The sequence below is a fragment of the Schistocerca serialis genome, chromosome 1 (genome assembly GCF_023864345.2).
Source record: "Schistocerca serialis cubense isolate TAMUIC-IGC-003099 chromosome 1, iqSchSeri2.2, whole genome shotgun sequence".
In the NCBI taxonomy this organism is placed as follows: domain Eukaryota; kingdom Metazoa; phylum Arthropoda; class Insecta; order Orthoptera; family Acrididae; genus Schistocerca; species Schistocerca serialis.
The window spans coordinates 887,225,051-887,240,005 of record NC_064638.1 but is presented as its reverse complement, the minus strand read 5'-3'; the positions used below and the strand labels follow the sequence as shown (position 1 = coordinate 887,240,005).

At 41.3% G+C, this 14,955-nt stretch overlaps 1 protein-coding gene across 1 annotated transcript in view; it reads left to right on the top strand.

The window, feature by feature from the left end:
- The first annotated feature begins 6,451 nt into the window (after positions 1 to 6,451).
- The window catches only part of LOC126411226 (beta-glucuronidase-like), a 136,423-nt gene continuing 127,919 nt past the window's right edge, over positions 6,452 to 14,955 (top strand). Inside the window, exon 1 of the mRNA XM_050081349.1 lies at positions 6,452 to 6,648. The gene's annotated coding sequence lies outside the window, so the exon portion shown is untranslated. The remainder of the gene's footprint in view (positions 6,649 to 14,955) is intronic.

Here is a 14,955-nt window from a genome sequence, read left to right as displayed (position 1 = left end):
CTGCAATCACCGAGATTTTATAAAATCATCCAAAAAGGCTTCGGACACATCTGAAATTCAAAATCTGTCGTAAAATGAACGAATTGTTCAAACGATCGATTTTCCCAACTGAATGCAGCGCTTAACAATAATAATAGATATAAAGATCTTTTACAGCAAGCCAGCCGCTGAATGTTAAGACGAAGGGCTCCACCAGAGATTCTATTGGGTTGATTTCACGTAATGAAATATTATATTTAAAATCATACAGAGAAAAGAGAGAGAGAGAGAGTGAATGAAATTAGAGAAATACTCAGAATCCTCCATTAGTATAATTGTTTGCCTGTCTTATCACGGATCAGCCTAAAGACAAAACAGGAGGCCCTTACTTTACGGTACAGATTTATGTGTGAGAGTGAAGGAATCATAAAGGCAACAAATACACGTCTTTACAGACAAAACATTACACCAAGTTAGCGGCAAGCTGCATTCACATACTTTCATCATTTACAGTATAATCCATTATAATGGCCAATCCGTGACAGGACACGTTTTTGGACGTTGTTAAAATAATTTTGTTCTCTGTTTCATGTGAACTATGACGAGCCAACTTAACTGACGCTTGGAAAAGAGAAGAAATACTCGCAGTCACATTAAGTGGATCTACAAATAAGAACATAAAACGACACGCTGGGCGCAGAGAAAAGGCTAGATCTATAATTTTATTATTAAAGCTTGTTAGTAAAGATGAAGTATACGCTTTTCTATTTAGTATTATTGGGTATTTGAACATTGATTAATTGTGATCATGCTAGATGTAGTTTGATTGACCTGTCCCAGTTGCATTTATTTGTGTAAGTACAGTAAGAAACTAACCACAGAAGTACTCTTGTGTGAACGGAGTTACATATAGTGACAGTAGAAGGGATATATATATATATATATATATATATATATATATATATATATATATATATATATTGACGGTAGAGCATTTATGTGGTTTTAACTAGGGCAATGTTTAAGATGAGTCAAGCAGAGCAGAGCAGCAAGCAACAGCCTTCAGCTGTTACCACTGATAATAATGATGTAGTAAGAAGTGTTGTAGAACCGATTGCTACAGATAGCGCAAGAGAGCGCCCTGTAGACACGGCTGGAGATGAAACGGCAAGTACGCAACATGGGTTAGATCCATTCGTCATTATCATGAGACAGATGCAGACGATAACCGAGAGCATGAATAATATGAATACAAAATTAGCCTCAGTTACTGAAGGGCAGGAAAATCTGAAAACCGACATTAACGCGAAATTAGCCACAGTTACTGAAGGGCAAAATGATTTGAACGCGAAATTAGCCTCAGTTACGGAAGGGCAGGAAAATTTGAAAACTGAGATTAAGCAGCAGTTACAAGACAGTTTTTCCGAATTAGAGCAGCGGATAGAGGCGAAGACAAAGGAACTTAAAGATCAGGCCGAAGAGACGGAACGAAAATTAACTGCACAAATAGAATTGGTGAAAGCTCAATGTGAGAAATCTACTCACCGCGTACGTGTAGAAATGAAGGAGTATGTGGCTATTAAGATAGATACCGTACGGGAACAGGTGGAAATGGTTCCGCAATTAGTACAAAAGCAAGATGCCACGTCATGTGCAATTGCGCAACTTCCTGAATTGGCACGTACACAGACTAACCTAAAGGAAAGTGTTGAACATCTGACAGAGCGTCAAGATGTTATAGACCACCAAATTAATGTATTAACGGGTAAATTATCCGAAATCACATTAGAAAACAAAAGGCTAATGTGTGAAGACGTTGAGCAAAATGTTAAGGCAGCATTCCAGAGTCTATCTGGCAAACAGGAAGAGAATTTGTTTGCGAAAGGACTTGAGGAAGTGCGACAGCAGTTAGGTGCTGATTTCGAGCATTGGAAACAAACGATAGAAGAGTCGATACGCGTTTCACAACAAGGCTAAGAACAAATGAATACAGGCCAGCAGCAGAAGTTGGCAGCGACTATAGAGCCAGTTACTGCACATTCGCATACGATACCGACTCGTGTAAGTAACTCAAACATTAAATTGCCACGAGCTAGTTGTTCGCGTGAAGTCTTATCTAACGGAGATTACGAAAGCCTTTGCCATGCCGAAGAAAAAATGATAAAGCATCGGCAATTCCAGATTTTTAACAGTGACAAAAGGGGGGTCCATCCAATTGTTTTTATTCGAAGTTTCAGAGGAGTGCTACCCAGAAATTGGTCGGAGTGGCAGATGATCAGTTTCGTTACAGGATATATACAAGGTTCGGGGGCGATTTGGGCCTCGGACATGACTTCTGTTTGCTCGACATATGACGATTTTGAGAAGGCGTTTTTAGCAAAGTTCTGGTCAGAAGGGGTACAGGAACGCCTAAGGCAGGAGGTGCTCTACCCAGAGCCTTTCTCCTTTTCAAAAGGAAGCCTTAGGAAGTATTTTGAAAAATATATAAATAAAACTAGATACTGGGACAGACCTATGCCCTTGCCAGATATAATAAACATACTTAAGGCAAGCCTACCAACCAGCATCCGGAATCAATTGATTTACGGCAACGATAAAGACTTGGAGTCGTTCCTCACGACGTTAGACCATATAGATATTATCGAAGAGAACAACCATAAAGCCCGTAATAACAGATTCCAATATAGGGAGATAGAACCTCCGCCAAACGATAGGCAAGGGAATGCACAGAGATGGTTAAATAGTGGAGAAACCCCTCAAAATCTCAATAGTAATACCGGCAATAGTCTTGCGAGGGGCTATCCAAGGAACAACAGAAATGGGAAAAGATACAATCCCATGTGGGGGACCGAAAGGAATTTCAGACCTCAAGCCTGGAACAATAACAGTAATAGAAAGTGGAATCAACCGGGGGGAATGAACTCAAATAACCAACATCAGTGGGGACGAACATCTGCGAATCAACCGGTAATTACCGAAGTGACGGACGATGTCAACCAGCAGGTAAATCAAAATCCAACAAACTTGTAAGGACCCATTCGTGCCCCGGAGGAGCGGTCAACAATTGGTTGAGGGGCAACAGGATATGTGTACCCATGCTAACGTATAATGATAGACGATTACTGGCAGATGAATTGACCGAGGACTTAGAACCCCAAGATGAGGATAAGGAACGGGTGGCAGTAGCCGAAGTGCAAGTCATTTTGGAGACTGTACCTATAGTGGCGGTTTTAGACACAGCTGCAACCACAAATGTTATTTCGGAGGCTCTATTCAACAAGATCAGAAATATAAGACGAGTACCAATTTTTCCAGTTCAAAATTGCAGAATAATAGGCGCCGTTGGGGCTAGCTCGGCTAATGTAAAAGTGCAGTCACTACTTAGTGTAGAAGTCGGAAATGTAGCAATATTAAGCACATTCCTTGTGAAAAATTTGGTGGTAGACTGCATTATCAGAGTCGACAGCCTACGTCAATACGGATGCAGAATAGATTTTAAAATAGGAAAAATTTGGTTGAATGTTAATAAACAAGAAATTGAGTTGGACTTGTTGAAAAAAGAAAGCCTTACCAGAAAATATAATAGTGGGATCAGTGTGCAAGTAATCAGGACGGCACAAAATTCTAAACAGCACGTAATTAATGAGTTCCAAGTCAAAGGAGATTTCGGTCAATTAGTGTATGAGAAGTTAAATGAATCCGACTGCATTATTGAAGATCAGAAGAAGCAGCTCAAAGAATTATTATTAGCGTATGAAAACGTGTTTGATGAAAGGCCAGGAGTTGTTAAGGGATACATATGCCATCTCTACGTTAAGCCGCACGAAACGTATTGTAGAACTTTCTATCCTGTTCCCTGGAGGTTAAAGGCTCAAGTTCAGAAAGAAATAGATCGCATGTTGAAATGGGGTTTGATCGAACCCTCTACAAGTCCATACTGCTCCCCATTGTTGGCCGTGCCAAAAACAAATGGGACTGTGAGACTGGTACTCGACGCCAGAGAAATAAATAAAATTATAATTCCAGTGAGAACACATCCGGAAAACATAGACGAACTTATACAACGGTTCCAGGATGTCCAATATTTGACGAGCATTGATTTGCGGAGTTCTTATTGGCAAGTCAAGCTGGATGAGTTATCAAGGAAATATACGGCTTTCATTTATTCCGGAAGAAGTTACCAATCTGTTAGCATACCCGGGATCGAACAAAATAAAAGGGTTATTTTCCCATAACGACTTGAAAAAATTTAATGAAGATTAGAAGATAGGGAGAAATGGTGTTGCGAGTGACAGAGATGAACGCTCGTGAAAAACATAACAATAAACTGCGTGTGTAGTGTAAGAAAACTTTAAATTGAAATAGTTAATCAGTGACATAGATTATAGAAATAGTGACTAACTATTACTATCGAGTGTTGTAAAGAAGATAGTGGAGATAGGCTTCACCTGTGGTTTGGGTGAACATGGAACTTTAGCATTGCTAATGTCATCAAGATTTATAAAGGATCTAACTAACCTTCAAGAAGAATGAAATGTTTCCCGTAAATGACGCGGAATAATCAAGAGAGTTTCCGAGTGAAGGTTCATATATAATTTCAAGTGCACGCTTAGATGTGTAAACGTGTGAAGGGATGTGTTGAGGCAGTGAATCATGAGTGACGGTTAACGCCGCAAAGAAAATTTCCCGCGCAAAACAGTTGACGTCGGTGCGAGAGGTAGAATCGATATAGACGACACAGATATGCTTTGTAAGAGACTCGCACCAAACGCGAGGGCAAACTGATTCATGTTGAACTTTAAAAAGAAAAGGTGTTATAATTAGAAGTTAAGAGTTTTTAATTTATTATTGAATGTTTAAAGAAAGTGATATTCATAGAATTAATAGTTATTTAATGGGTCGTGTTCGTTTGGAATTTTTGTTTGAAAAAAAAAAAATCCATTTCCATATATGTGCATGTGTGAACGCCGTATGAATCAGAGAATAAATGAAAGAAGTGAATCCGCATTCCTCAATGCTAATAACTTTTACATTACAACAATCAATTGGAGAAATATGTGTCTTTAGGATAAAAAGTTTTTGAGTATAGATAAATTATATGACTTTCAAGGAAATGATGGATTATGCCTTTGTATAAAATGAACCACACTTTTTTTTGTATAAAATGAACCACACTTTCCATTATTCGATGATTTGAATCCAAAATCTATTGTAAGTTGCATGAATTCTTTAAATTACGAAGAACATATCAGTGATAGAAAATGTGTCAGAACTTTTGGACTTATAAGCACAAGTGGGGATGCAAAGTCAAAAAGAGTATTCAAACGAGAGTAAATATGATGATGCTTTTGGCAACATCATTAGTTAATGGCTAAATTCCTTGAAGTACGTCGTAACAAAAGGGATGCATGAAGCCATAAGGATTTTGCTTTCAAAAAGGAGAATCTTGGACGGTGCAACCTAACCAGTTCTCTTACAGGAAGAGTTTCTCTTTTGGTCATTACTAATTCTTTTGGAATGAATGTTGCATGTGAATTCGAGTATCCCTGTTCCTTCTACTCCTTGCTGCACGTGGATTTTAAGTAGCGTCGATGCTGTAGTACACTTTGGCGCAGCCTTTTTGTAACAGGAAACTCCGGTGACACGAAATTTCAAACTCTGATACCACTTGCACAATCGGTATACAACTGTTGAACTGCTTTGATGTTAATAATTGGCACGCTAGAATTTTTCATACTTTTCTACGAATTGTTTTGTGAATGCCGTAAGCCGGCCGCTGTGACCGAGCGGTTCTAGGCGCTTCAGTCCGGATCCGCGCTGCTGCTACGGTCGAGGGTTCGAATCCTGCCTCGGGCGTGGATGTCTGTGATGTCCTTAGGTTAGTTAGGTTTAAGTAGTTCTAAGTCTACGGGACTGATGACCTCAGATGTTAAGTCCCATAGTGCTTAGAGCCATTTTTGAATGCCATAATTTAAAAATAGAATACAAAAATTCATGAATCTTGTATTACAGGGCTGACTGGAGGCATAAGTCTGTAAAGTGCACCAAAGTACTCTTTCCTACAGTATTTATTACAATGATTTCGAGATGAATTTTCGTAAGCAGTGCTACATCCTCCTTTTACGTAGGATATGAGTAAGTTTGTTTATTCTTTTGCATATGAAATGAAATATATAAGTACGGTTGCACACGTGAACATCCACTTAACAATAAAGAAAAGGGATGGAGTCACTCCACGGTGAGTTGTCGCTTGACGAAGGCACACACGTCCCAATCGCGATTATGCAGTACATGCATCCAGTAACAGGCAAAACGGATATGCTGTCATTGCTAAATTTGTAAGAGATGACGGTGTACCAGATCCGAAGCGTCATTCACTGGACTGTGACCTGCACGCTGTGGATGGAGGCGCAGTGCACGTGGTACCAGAAGTCCTTGAGCGCAGCCGCTTTATGCTGTGTCACGTGACACGGCCAGCCGCAGCAGCAGTCGTCGCACTGTCTCACGAATTCTTCTTCCACGTTGATGATTGGATGAATGTTTGGATCAGAGGGAGGACGGTGATAAGCGACGCCGAAGCTCGCTAGCACACCGATCAGCGACACAGAGTTGTCAGTGTGTGTTCGGGCGTCCTGCTGACCTCCACGCCGCACACCTCAACACATTGAAGTAAGTTGAGAGCAGCCACTAGCTCTGCAATCGAAACGTTTACCATAAGCGTAAATGGCATTACGCCACGCACCTCTTTCATGTCAATATTGCGGCATTAGCCGTCAGGGGGATACTAAACAGCTTTTCAAACGACCAATGTCTTGGTAGTCGAACGAAAGTAATTTTACAAGGTAACCACCCATCCTTAGGTACAGTGACAAAAATCAGGGTTCATAATTGTCACTGGAAAATAAAGAAAATACCGTTTCATTCTTGCAAAAAGGAAAGCAGCGGCCAGCCACTGTTAATGAAGCTGTTTGTTAACGCAAACTGAGCCATTTTCGGTTTCGAACAGACAGATTCATCTTCAGACGCCTGTTCACGTTTAGATGTACATATATTGTTGCTTACATTGATGTGCATTGCTGTTCACGTTTTAATGCACCTATATTAATGCTTACACGTGAACAGCCGTCTGAAGATCATCCTGTCGGTTCGAAACCGGCAACGGTGCTATTTGTGTGAACAGTTAGCTTTATCAACAGTGGCTGGTTGCTGTTTTCTTCCTTGCAAGAATCGATCTGTATTTTGTATACGGCCTCGCACTCAATATGCTAGTTTTCGACAAAATAGCAAAAAGAAAATAAATTTGTCTGTTGTCTAGTAATACATGTTTATTAAACAGTACGTCACGCAGAAAACCTTATACTGTGATCAAAATAGATGTTGAATATTCCTTAAACATTGTACGTTTTGGTCCAGAAACCCGTTATGATATCAGTACATCGGTTTGTTTGTAATATAATTTTAGCAGAAAATGGGCCACGTTTCTATTTTGAGGGGGCAGTATGTACAGTCTGTGGCAACCGTGTCACCAGTAAACATTGCAGTTCTTGTGCTATGTGTCATTACGAGAACTGTGACACTTACATGCAGTCAGAAGCTCTGTGTAGTTCCCCTAATGGAGCAGGGAATGAGACGGATGGACGTCACAGCGAATGTCGCCATGAGTCAAAGTGTTGTCTCTAGAATATGGAACAAGTTTCTGCTGCCAAGAAAAGTTGTGGATCGTCACAGAAGTGGCTGCAGAAGAAAAGTAACAGGTGTGTACGAATGACATCTGCGTATAAAAGCAAACAGAAACCATCAACACAACGCTACACGTCTATGGTTGCAATTCCAAACAGCTATAGCAGTGCAGCTGTCGAAACAAACGATACGAAACAGTCTCTGTGAGTAGGGATAACGTGCTGGAAGACCTCTCAATGTTCCCCACCTAAATCGGGATCAGAGGGGGGGGGGGGGGGGGGGGAGGCTCGTGTCGCATGGGCGCGAAACCATTCTTCGTGGGCTAGGGAGTAATGGGACACAACACTGCTTTCTGATGATGCACGTATCAGTCCCCACCCTGACAATACTGACATTCTTGTGTGGAGGCAACGAAGACAACATTTGCATCTTAACTGTATCAAAGACTCTTGTCAAGGCAGTTCAGTCACGTTTTGGAGTGAAATCATGCATGGCCGCAGGACACCGACTGTGCCAATACATGAGGGGATGACTGGTGCGAAGTATTGGGACGACATCCTTGCACGCATTGTGGCTCCATTTGGTGAACATATTAGAGCGGGGTTCGCGCTGGTGTATGGCAATGCACGCCCCCATCAGCACAATGTTCTGGCACACCTCCCCAGCGGAGTACAGTGTCAGTTGAGTAGAATGGCCTCCATATTCTCCATACATCAAGTGACTGAGAATGCATGGGCTGTGCTAAAACGAGAGGTTTTCAATCGTCCTGCCCCACCAGAGACTTCACTGGATCTCGTACAGGCCGCTGTGGAGGAGTGTGACAATATCCCACTGACTTCTCTCGACAATTTGGTGAAGAGTATGCCTAACCGCATTCAAAAGCATCTCCAATTAATAGGAGGGTCAACTGGTTTACAAAAAATTCTTTATGCAAGATGACAGTGAGAAGAAACCGTAGTGTTTGTAATAGAATCTTTTGTTAAGTTCTTTTTTGTTTTGTTTTGGGTTGTCAAGTGGAAATGTGTTTAACTTGTTTGTTCTTGTTTTCTTATAACTATAAGTGACAGAACAACAACAGTTTTGTTTCCTATTGTGTCTATTATTGACAATAAAGCAATATTCAACACTTATTTTGATTACTGCATTTGTGTGTTTGTACTGACAATAAACTGCATAATTTTGTAAGTATGAATGCATATCGTTTAATAGTTTTAAACATAGTATTCTTTATTAAGTTTGATATAAATGCTGCTCTACGATAGTAATATACCGAAGTTCGTTCTGATAAGTGGATTTTTAAAATAATTTAACCATTGCTAATGTTACACACTGCAGGAAAAAACTGCCGCAGATCTCGAACATAGCACTACAGTTCCGTCCGGCAGGTACCTCTTATCTGATCTAACAAATTCTCATAACGTAAGTAGCTGCTTTTGCTACTTCATCGACAGACGAATTTTTGTAACAGGAAAAGCCTTGGCGCACCAAGCTGCATGTATAAAGTAAAGATGTCCTCAACTCAAAGACTGATTTGGCCACCGCAGTCCTTTACCGGACATGATCCTATTTGGAATCGCTTGCCTTCCTTTGATATTTGACCTGATTTATCCAGCAAGTTACAGGAGGACGGAACCATGACATAATTGAAAGTGAAGCGTTTTGAGTGTCTGCTGATTTTTAGGGATCAACCAGCAGAGTAGTTCGCAGTTTCCATCCTTTAGTTGTTCTGTCTTCAGTTAGTCCCTTCAGCTCTGTGCGTTCATGACCATATTTTAAATGTTCTCCGAGTTCAACGAAATGGCAAGAGGAGCAGCGGTAACGTGTGCTGTGAAGGCTCACATTGTTTCACGTGACACAACAATGCAGTTATGTTGCCTTTTCTTTCCTCAGTTCCTGACTTGTTTGATGTGACCCGCCACGATTTCCTCTCCTGTGCCATCGTCGTCGTCTCAGATGAGCACTTAACAACCAATGTCTTCAATTATTTGTTGGATGTATTCCAGTTGCCGTTTTACGTATGTTGTTTGCCCTTCCACTGGTACCATGGAACTTACTTCCTGAGGAACGCATGTTCTGTCATGCTATCCGTTCTTCTAGTTAATATTTCACATATATTCGTTCCTTTCTCATACTGTGGAGAATCTCTTCAATTCTTACCTGACGAGTCTACTTAAAGACTTTATGTCAAACGCTTCGATTCTCTTCTTTTCTGATTTTCCTATAGTCATGATTTATTGTCACAGAATGCTCTGCTCCAAACGTCCATTCCCCGAAATTTCTTCCTCAAATTAAGGCCTGTGTTTAATGCTAATAGACTTTTTTTTACCCTCATCGTCTACTAGGTGGTACCAAATTTTCTTTTGAGTTCTTCGTTTGTCTCATTTCTGCTACTTCTCATTACGTTCGGCTTTCTTAGGTTTACTTTCCCCATGTTATATGCCCATTAGATTGGTCATTCCATTAAACAGATCCTGTAATTCTCGTTTACAGGGGTTAGACAAAAATATGAAAGCACCACCAAAAAATTGCAAATTTGTGGTAAGTTTCTATGGGACCTAACTGCTGAGGTCATAGGTCCCTAGGCCTACAAACTATTAATCTAACGTAAACTAAGTTAAGCTAAGGACGACACATACACACCCATGCCCGAGGGAGGACTCGAACCTCCGACGGGGGAAGCCGCGCGAACCGTGACGAGGCGCCTAAGACTGCGCCGCTACACCGCGCGGCGAAGCACTACGAGAAATGAATGCTTGAACATAAATGCAGATGCTAGCTCGGCCTGCGGGTTACACTGTTGTATTTGACCGCGAACACCACCTGTGCAATGTCCACAATACGTGGTCTGAACAGTGTAGTGTGGATTCAAAAAAATGGCTCTGAGCACTATGGGACTTAACTTCTTTGGTCATCAATCCCCTAGAACTTAAACTACTTGAACCTAACTAACCGAAGGACATCACACACATCTATGCCCGAGGCAGGATTCGAACCTGCGACCGTAGCGGTCGCGCGGTTGCAGACTGTAGCGCCTAGAACCGCTCGGCGACTCCGGCCGGCTGTACTGTGGAGTTGTGAGTGCATTATGACGGAGCTCAGTGAGTTAGAACATGGGCAAAAACTGGGTTCTTCTGTAACCAAAGTTACCGAAGTGTTTAGTGTTTTAAAGGTTCTCCCTATCGAAGATTTACATCGCATACAGGGAAAGCGGAAAAATATCATCAACCAAGTCTCAACGTGGACGAAAGTGTGTATTGAGCGATCGTGACAGATAGTAATTCAAGAGGACTGTGACGAAAAATAAGAGGACCACAGCTGCAAAAATCACTGCGGATCTGAATGTCTCACTCGCGAACCATGTCAGCACCAAAGCAACACGAAGGGAATTGATGGCGAGCTGGCATTCCAAGACCACTCATCTGTGATAAAAATAACCGTAACAGGAAAACGGACTATGGAGCAATGGAAGAAAGTCATTTGGTCTGATGAGTCTTGTTCCCCACTATTTCCAGCTTCTGGACGAGTTTATGTCCCAAAAGCGAAACATGACGGTAGTTAGGTGGTGATTGGGGTAGCCATGTCGTGGTATTCCATGTTATTAAGCATATGGCTAATACAGACATATCATGAAATTACATATACATATGTACATATTGACACACAAGAAACTTAACATTGTCTTTACAACTGAATATCCAGTCCTTCAATCCAGCGCACTGCATCTGGAGTTGCTAGCAGGAAGTCCTCTTTGGCGCCGTGATAGGCTCCATGTGCTCCATGGTTACTGTGCAAGATCGCATTACTGCCAAGGCTGTGGATCATTTGGCGTGATGAGGTCCATCCCATGGTACAATGGTTGTTCCCGGATGGTGATGCTGTGTTCCAAGAAGACGTCCATGTTGACACAGCTATAAATGTGCAGGATTAGCATTGTTAGCAGTAGGATGAATTGTCGAATCTCCCTTGATCACCACATTCACCGGATCCCAATATTGTTGAACCTTTGTGGTCTACTTTGAAGATACGGGTGTGTGATCACCATCCAACTCCATCATCATTACCTGAACTTGTGTACTATTTGCAGGAAGAATCATTGCAAGATGCCTGGAACCTGTTTTGAATACCAACGTGTTTCCTACGCTGTACGAGTATTAGGAATGGTAATGTGTTGCTTTTTGTCTTTCCATATTTTTGGGCACCCTCTGCATTTGTAAAGCTATAATGTTTCTAATAGCATTAGAAACGAATGCAATCTAGACGGACAGTAAAATTTGTTTTACCATCATTGATACCGGATTTTCTACAAAACAAATCCTGTAATTCTACCTCACTTTCACAAAAGAAAGCACAAAAGATGGCAAATTCTTCAGCGAATTTTATCATCGATGTTGTTTCACCCTAATATTACTCCCACTCATGAAAATTGCGTTTATTTCCCTCATGGCTTCGTCGATATACAAGATGAACGCTCTTGCACTTCTTTCTTGCTCTACCAGTCTTATCGATCCATCATCGTATCTGTTGTATATTATCGATATTTTCGTATAGCTTATAGGAAGGGACTTCAAAATGTATTTTACACATTCTTATGTCAGGCCGAGTAACTTTTATTGAATACCGCACTACACTCAAAATGACTCAGATACGTGACACTATTTGTCGACACAGTGACTAAGTCTCTCTAAACAACGATCGGGACGTTCAACCAGTCGTTCAACCCTTCGACGGTAGAATCCGTTCCTTGGTCACGGAGCCATTCGAGAATTGATGAGTAAATATCCTCAGAAAATCGTTTTCTCCCCAGATGATCTTCCCAAATTGTGTCAGAAATTGTCCTCTGTGGTTGATTACATCAGCCACGTGTGTGCGGTCTTGGTCAAGTTCTTGGCACTATTTCACTACGGCTGGACGTGACACTGCACTTTGTCCATATACCGATAGAATTTCGTGGTGAAACTGTATGTAGTTTAGACTTTCGCCCACAAGAACCGCACTGTCCTGCGTACTTCAGCTTTGGAGTGCGTTTCCAGTTGCTGCGCCGTTTCACTCCCATAGTGATGCGCCTGTTATCCGTACAGTAGCAGAGCAGTGTGTGCACGAAATTTGGAACCACAATATCTGTACTTTACTTTCTGAAGTCCCTGCGTACCAATTTTTCATAGAATTTTAAAGATTTTGCACCATTTGATGTTACTGAATGCTGTTTCTAGGTCGATGTACACCATAGGTTGTCTTGATTTTTTTGAAGTCCAGCCTAAATTATCAACTACAACGTCAGAATTGCCTGCCTGGTACCTTTACCTTTACGAAAGCCAAACTGACAGTCATCTAACAGATCTTCCAATTTTTTTGCCATTCTTCTATATACCCGTATTATTCATGTCTGCAACTTGGATGCATGAGCTGTTAAGCCGATTGTGCAGTAGTTCTCGTACTTAACTGACCTTGTTACCTTCGGGATTGTGTGGATGATCCCGAGAGATCAGTGATATGTCTGCAGTCTCGGAATCTGTACATTAACTAAAATGATCCTTACGTTGCCACTTCCGCGCTATTGTTTTAGAAATTCCGATGAGGCGTTACCTAGCCTTTCTGCCTCATCTGATCGCAAGCCTTCCAATCCTTTATTCAACTCTGACTGTAATACAGGATCTGCTATGTCTTACATACAGACTTTCATTTCTGTTTCTATCACATCATCAGACAATTTCTCTCCATCTACAGAACTTTAATGTACTCTTTCCACCTATCCGCTCTCTACTCTGCGGTTAACAATGGAATTTCCTTTTCATTCTCAATGACGAAGGCGTTGTTTTTAATTTCACCTAAAATAAGTTAGCTTTCTGAATGCTTAATCTGTTCTTCCGGTGATTATTTTACTTTCGATTCCTTCACATTTTTGCAGGAGAAATTTCACCGTAGCACCATAGCATTTCGTATTTATTTTACTCCTAAGTGACTTTTACTGCTACCGTTGCACAAGTTTTCTTCGCAGTTGCCGTCCTTGTATCTATATTTCTGTATTTGACTACTGTGATTGCCCTTTTTAGAGATTTCTATTCTTCTTCAACCGAAGTGCCCACTGTGGTAATGCTTTCTTGGCAGAACTCGGTTATTACCGCCAGCATCTCTCTCGTGCTCTACGTTTGTGGCCCAGTCCAGCACACAGTTTTAATCTGTCAGGAAGTTGCAAAACAGTGCACACTCGGCTGCTTGGGGAAAAATTAATTCTGCCTAATATGGTATTACTATTGCAGTGTGTACAGCCATACAGTACTTGAAACACACTTCATAATTCCACGATACTTTAGTATTCCACTTTAGTTACTGAATTATGAGCTGACTCTGTATTTACCCCTGGGTACATCTTATAATCCAAAATCAGATTTCGGAATCTCTATCTCACCGTGATGAAATACAGCTAATGCCTTCGCGTGCATCCAGGCCTTCTTCAAATATACCTTCTTCTCTGGCGGTCCTTTGTCAGTGTTAAATATGAATTTTCGTTCTGCAGCGAAGTGTTTGACGATTTGAAACTTCACTGCCGATTAAAACAGTGTGCTAGACTGGGTTTAGAACTTTGGAGCTTTGCCTTTCACAGGCGACTGAGCTATCCAGCTCTGACAGCTTAAATTCCATCAGTACCCTCTCTCCTACCTTCCAAACTTCACAGGAGTTCTGCTGACGTTTCGCGGGTCTAGCGCTCTGTGGAGAAATACCTTAGCCACAGTTTGAAAGGCAGGAGTGAATCTGAGAGGGGGGAGGAGGACTTGCTAGTCGTACTTGAACAGCTCAGTGGATAGAGAACTCGCCTGCGAAAGGCGAAGGTCCCAGATTCCCGTGTTAATCTGTCAGGAACTTTCAAATCTTGGACAGTATATTTGCCATTCCCAGCTGAAATTTTGTTGGCAGATCAAGGAGTCTACCTACTCTGTCATTCCTACTACCAAGCCAGTATTATCACTATTATCCGCTTAATTTGTCTTCTATTGCTTCCCCTATTACAGCGTTCCGATCCCTCATGGTTATTTATTTTCATCTCTCTTTACTTATTGAGTTATCCCTCAGTGTTTTCGCATACCCTTCCTATCCCTCCATTCTGAACCGTTGTTGTTCTCATTGGTTTGTCGTCAATTCTGATGAGAATAATCATATCACTAAACTGTTCGCAATAACTCCCTTTCTATTCGCAACGAATTATACTCCCGTTAAACATTTTCTGCTGCTGTTTATATTACCCTATAATCATTTAACTACAAATCCTTCTCAGCTTTCCATTTCACTTGACTATCTCCT